Source organism: Petaurus breviceps, unplaced genomic scaffold (assembly GCF_028583685.1).
Source record: "Petaurus breviceps papuanus isolate PSGF00001 unplaced genomic scaffold, PetGlider_PUasm1.0 90977, whole genome shotgun sequence".
Classification (NCBI taxonomy): domain Eukaryota; kingdom Metazoa; phylum Chordata; class Mammalia; order Diprotodontia; family Petauridae; genus Petaurus; species Petaurus breviceps.
Window position 1 is genome coordinate 5,442,167 of NW_027187391.1, and position 6,704 is coordinate 5,448,870.

The 6,704-nt window shown below is 40.6% G+C and overlaps 1 long non-coding RNA gene across 1 annotated transcript in view; it reads right to left on the reverse strand.

Annotated features, from left to right (window-relative positions):
* Nucleotides 1-281, reverse strand: part of LOC138153110 (uncharacterized) — a 15,019-nt gene extending 14,738 nt beyond the window's left edge. The window contains exon 1 of the long non-coding RNA XR_011166298.1: nucleotides 28-281. This is a non-coding gene — a long non-coding RNA (uncharacterized lncRNA). The remainder of the gene's footprint in view (nucleotides 1-27) is intronic.
* Nucleotides 282-6,704: the final 6,423 nt, after the last annotated feature.

Here is a 6,704-nt window from a genome sequence, read left to right on the forward strand (position 1 = left end):
CCCCCCCCCCCAAAAAATATTACAAACATCAGCTCTGCAACCCAGAAGGTGTGTCCGGAGCTGCTCCCAACATTCTCCTCTGGTGAGCTGGGCCCTGAATGTTGTTCCTTGTTTCTCATGTTTTCCTTTTGTCAGTTTCCTAGCCCAGCATCAGAGCAGAGCCTTTTTCCTGCTCTCAGACACTGACCTGAGCTGGTTGAAATTCCTGCCAAATATGCAGGCCCTGTTTTGCTACATTTTGGAATTTGGCTTTAACCATGTGTCAGGCATTTGCTTGCACTCAGGAAACTAGAAGAGAGTCCCAGCCACTTTGGAAGGAAAAAAAAAAGAGTGCTTTAGGAATGCACTGAAACTTTTCCGTTGTTAATTAATTTTAATATGATTAATGCACTTTGCTGGGCTATCTCATTACATCCTCCCCATTGACTGTGAGGGACAGTTCAAATTCACCAAGCTCCCGTAATTACAAAAAAAACAATTCCTTTGAAAGAAGGGGAAGAACACCCACGTCAGCTCTTTTCAGCATTTTTTAAATTCTGTGGTTTTCAGAATTAAAGTTCAAAGTTAATGTTATTAATATTGAGTAATAAAGCAAAAGCTCCCACAAGTAGCTCTTTGGCCACAATAATATCCTAATAGAGTGTGTGTGTGTGTGTGTGTGTGTGTGTGTGTGTGTGCGTGCGCGCGTGTTTGAAAGAAAGAAAAAAAGAAGACATTTACCCTGGGATCATTTTCTCAAGGGCGGGGAAGAGGTGGAGATTGATCCACCCTTGTTTTTCTCAACTTTACACCTTACACCTTTCACAGGCCAGGCCATATCAGCATGTTGTTTGTTAAACAGCTGGTAAGCCATGCTCCAGCCATGAGTCAAAGAACTGCAGGTAATAGTCCTGTTACCACAGTGTTTATGACAGTTGGTCACCTGGTAGCACTATATGATAACTTGGTGCAAGCAAGGGAGGTCTCTGTGGTGCTAGCCCAGAAGCCCACAAGAAGCCCTTTGAATCCATCCATATCACTCCTGGGTTTGCCAAGTGGGTCATTGTTGAGTAATGGTGAGGCTTTATCTCCACCCAAGGTTCTCAGCATGATGCCTCCATGTACATTTGGCAAGGTTTAAAGGCAGCAGGGAACCCCAAATCAAGCATCTTCAATAGCTGGAGGTGTGGCAGGGTGTAACAAGAATTAGAACAATTCTTTCAAAGGCACCCAGCCACAGTGAGAAGAGCCCTCGATTGAAGACAGCTCTGTGGGAAGGAAGAGCAGTGAATGAAATCTCTATAGTTTCTGAAATGTCAGAACAGATGCTAAGTTTGATTTGGCCAAGGAGGGAGCAAAAGCTCTCTCCTCTACAGGTGAAGGCCAGACATTATTCTGTCAATTATGAAATGAAGAAACAATCTGATGGAATGTGTCCATCTATCTTCCCTGTCTAGGTGCTAAGGGCTGAACCAAACAGGTCTAACTGGGAGATTTGTGAGTTTATAAATAAGCTGATTTCCCAAAATGACCTGTAATGGAACTGAATGGCAGGAATTATGTAAAACATTTAGTATGTGCATACAAATACTTATAACATATGCATTTATATTATAGATGTGTACACATATGTACATGTTTCCTCTTCACTCCCAATTTCTTCCAGAGAGAGGGCATATCACCAGCCAGGAATGATCTCACAGGATAAGCAATCTGAATTGGCTGCTTTCCTGAAAATCTCTAGAAGCAAATCCTCTTCAACACAGCATTTTTTACGAACCACTGTCCAAAATAATAGTGGAGTTGACCAGTCCCTAACACAACCAATAATTTAGCAATACCCCTGGGTGTTTGTAACTGACTCTATAAGCAACAAATCCCCTCTGGCAAGTTACTTAACCTCATAGGCATCAGTTTCCTCAGCTGGGCTAGAAACTCTTCCAGCTCCAAATCTATGATTCTAGGGCTAGTTGCTGATACCATCATCCTTTCTTTGAACCCGACTCAATAACACTTTGATTTTTAGTCAAGAAATGGACCTTTCTATCTTCTAATTGTCAAATAAGTGGAAACAAGTAATGAGCTATGCAATGAGGTATGCTGTAATTTCCAATTCACAGCATTAATGCTTGTAACCATAAGCTTAAAATGTATTATTGTTCACAGAGGCAAAATGTGGAAAATAATATATGAGGCTAAAGTAGTAAAAATTTTATTTTGAATTTTTGCCTGTGCAATGAGAATTTAGGCCAAATCACACAGAAGCCACAAATAGTTTTTTTTAAATGTATAATTTGTATATATTACTTGTTCTTATACTGTACATTTTAATTAAATAATAAAGTAAAATAATTTTATTATTAATAAAAAATAACGATACTTTGGGCTCAGACAGTATCTTTCTTGCTAAGACTTCATTTGTCTTCACCATATCTCACTATTTTGCAGTGGGAAGGATGCTTTTCTTGGAGATGGGAGAAACTTGAGTTCAATTCCTGTCTCTGATACTTACTAGCTGTGTGACTATAATAAGTCATTTATCCTCTCTATGAGGCAGTTTTCTCCTCTATTAAATAGGCATAATAACTATTCTTTCTACCTCACAGAGTTGTTGTGAGGCTCAAATGTAATAACGTATGTGCTTTGCAAAGTCCATATGAATGAGTATTATCCAATCAATAGAAATTTGGCTTAAAAAAAATTCTTCCAGGAATTAGGACTTGGGCAAAAAGTCACTATCAAAGGCCAGGCCTATCCATTGAAAACATTGGCAGTTATCCCCATGATGATCCCTAATGCACAAGCTGCTATTATCACCTGCCTGAAATATCTAATCCTAGCATCCTGGAATTCTCACCATTATAACCATTAAATGGTCAGACAACAAAGGAGAGGACATAGTGTACAGAATTCCCCAGGGAAAAGAAGCTTGTGACATCTGGGAGAAGGCCTTCTCACCCTTTCCCATTAGGAAGGGCCTCCACACAGATTAATTTATTAGATCACCTCTCGTTTGCCTCCCTGCCTTTGTTCTTGCTGTACTCTGTGCCTGGAATGTGCTCCCTTCCATCTCTGCCTCTGGAAATTCTAGCCATCGTTCAAGCACCATCCCCAATGCAATCTTTCCTCCATACTCCCAGTACTCTCCAGAGTAATATCTTTCTGCCTGGACTTCCTGGAGTACTTTGTATCTCTCCTCTATTAAATATTTATGATATTCAATTTCTTATTATAATTATTTTTGCACATATGTCTTAGCTCCCCCACTAAATTGTAAACCAAGAAGAAGCCCAGTTCATGTCTTTGGCATGGCATAGATCCTGGCCTATGGTAGCAAATTAATAAATGTTTGTTGTTGTTTTTTTTTTTAATTCAGTTGGGTCACTGGGGGATAAGGTACAGGACAAGTAGTACAAGTAATGATAATAACTAGCATATATGATTGTGTGCATGCACGCGTGTGCATGTGTGTGAGTGTGTGTGTGTATGTGTGTGTAATACCTACTATTGACTCATTCAATCCTCACAACAACCCTGGCTGGAGGAAAATATTATTATTATTCCCATGTTAGAATTAAGAAAACTAATCAAGTCAGAGGTTAAGATCACACAGCTAGTAAGTGTCTGAGGCTAGGTTTGGACTCAGGTCTTCCTGACTCCAGGCACAGCACTCTATGCATTGCACTACCTAGATGGCAGTGTATTTTGATGAGCATGGTTAACACCTAGAGCTGTGCTGTGAATGCATAGGCACAGGGGAAGGAAAATGCATGAGACTCCTAAGCCAAGGTTGACAAATCATAAGGCTAGAAACTTAAAGATCACCTAGTCCAAATCCTCATTTTACAGCTGAAGAAACCAGAGAAGCTAAGCAAACTTGAGATGATGGGAGCATTCAGTAAGTAGGCATTTGGAGTGGAATGCAAGAAAGGGGAAAGGACCGCTAGGCAAATTTATGTTTCCCAGGGCTCTGGCCATCATTGTGAAAGCTTTCTAGCAGGGACCCCAGGCCAGAAGCCTCTGAAGAGACCAACAAAACATAATAAAAACAAGTTTATAGGCAATGTGGGCTACAGGTCACAGTCATTATCTCTGTGCCCCCACTTGTCACCAACTGAGGATGTAGAGGCCATGGTAGGGCAGAAGCAGTTATTGTGGACAAAGGGACCTTGAACTGCCCCTGGATCATCCAATACGGTGGAGTAAAGTTCCGGGCTGAATAGCACCCACATGCTTGAAAAGGCATAATGCAGTTTCCACATGTGTGACTAACTCAGTTACAGAGAACAGCTTGTACATGGGGGAAATCTACTACTTTACTTTCTGCTCACTGTGCAGTAAAAATCAAGCCCTGACTAGCCCATGCAAAAGACACATTACCTGTCAAGAGAAAGATAACATTCAGTTCTATCTAGATAGCTAGATAAGGTAGTGGATAGACAGCTGAACTTGGACTAAGGATGACCTGAATTTGAATCCTGCTTCAGATACTAGCTATATGACCTTGGTCGAGTCACTTAACTTGTCTAAACCTCTATTTCCTCATCTGTAAAATAGAGATAATAACAGCATCTATCCCATAAGGTTATCAATGAAATAACATGCAAAGATCTTTGTAAACTAGTGTTACATAAATTAAAACTATTGTTATTGTTACTATTATTTACTATCACCCATTCCCACCCACCACCAACACCTCCCTCTCCCCCTCATCCTGCAGCTTATCATCTAATGTTCCTAGGCTCAGAAAAAAGAGATTTGTCTTGGCTTCACTCCCATAATCCCCAATTCAGGCTGATTTTACACCTGACTAGGATGGAGACTATCCAGGCAAATGTTGAGACCGCAGTCTTTCTCAGCATTTGTGACAATTGTGAGAAAAAGAATGAGGGACCTACAGTCTAGAGGAGCCCTGTCAGAAGAGCATCCTTACCACTTGATCTTCCCTCTTCTCCATTAGTCTAACCCATGCCTTTTTTCAAATTCCTTATCTGGGGTTGTTACCAGTCTACCTACCAGCACGTTAGGAGTTTGCCCATAGTAAGCATGCTGATGGATATCATTAAGCCACCAATGGGGAAGAAAGGACTGCTACCAGGTGTCCTCAGCACAGATGTCAATATCTCAGTAACAACTAATGCCTTCTAACTGTTTGAATGGCTCTTGGAATGAGGAAGTGGGGGAGAGGGAAGGGGAAGGGAACAGAGAGTATAGTAACCCACTCCCCACCTCACTTGGCTCCAACCACTCCAATTACAGAAGTAATCTAAACCGGTCACATATCAGGTAGGAGGGAGGCCCATTCATAGGGCAACCCTCTGTTACAACTGGCAACCCTTGGTCAAAAATTATGGTTCCTAGTGTATCATGCATTAAAATAAAGAGGTAGGTGCCTTACCTTTAAATTATAGCTATATTCTTCACTGGCAGAACTCAGAATATAGAAGATTAGAGGCTTTCTTGTGAAGGAAACTCAGGAGATTTGTATCCTTGCAAGAACAACAAAAGGAGGAATATGTGACCTCACTTTAATAAAAACAATAAGCAGGCCTCCAAAACACAGAGTTTCGGGGATCTTCCTTTTGACCTTTTCTCTTCTGGCTGACCAGGAGGACAGGAATCTCTTGCCCTCATTTGACTTTGCTCATTTTTCCTTTCAATTAAACAGAGGGACAGAACTCTCTCTTCAAGCTGCTTTTCACCTCTTGAGATGGAGCAGTCAAGCATGGTAGCTCCTCAATTTCTGTGAGGATAGACATGGATAGAAGCCAATTTTCCTGGTGGATAGAGCAGCAACCAATGATCTTTTTCTTTTCTTTTCTCATCTCTTCTCTGTCTGCTAGAAATTGGGGAATCCTCATGACTTCATGTGACCTACCATTGTTAATACTATTGCCCTTCCTCTGTTAAGTCATTTCCAATTTATCCTGCATAAATCTTGTTGGTACATAGTTATTTGCATATGGTCTCCCCAGTTAGATTGTGAGGTCCCCAGGGCAGGGACTATCTTTTTTGTCTTTTCTCATAAATAACCCAGGTGCTTAGCACAGGACCTGGAACATAGTAGGCACTTAATAAATGCTTTTCAACCCTCAGCCATTCTCCTTCTAGAAACGATTTCATTTCTCATACTTTTAGAGTAACTAATAAGGATTATATTGTCATTATTCAAGAGATTTTTACAAAGTAGTATCATACTAAGCTAAGGATTTTCCCTGATAAACCATATGCTTGGTAGCAATCAACTTATATTGGATTTGTATGCTAATGACTGTAGTAAGAATTTCCCCCACGTATCACTGGCCATTGATCATAGAGTTAGGGCTGGAAAGGATCCCTAAAACCATCTGGCCCAATCTGCTCATTTTACAGTTGAGGAAATTGAGGCCCAGGGAGTTTTTCCCAAGCTCACACAGTAATGTTGCCATTAGGATCTGAATCCACATCTTTTAACTGCAGAGCATTTCCACTATACCTTGCTCCCTCATAATAAAAATAAGCATTTATATAGCATTTTAAGTTTCACAATGTATTTTCTCATTTAATTCTCATAAGAACCCTATCTAGTAATTGCTTTTCTCCCCATTTTACAGCTGTGGAAGTTGATACTAAGAGACTTGCTGAGGGCAAGATTCAAAATCAGGTCTTCCTGACTCCAAGTCCAACATTCCATCCACTACCCAAAATTGCCTCCTTCCTGAGAATTCCCTTTCAATCTCTGTAAT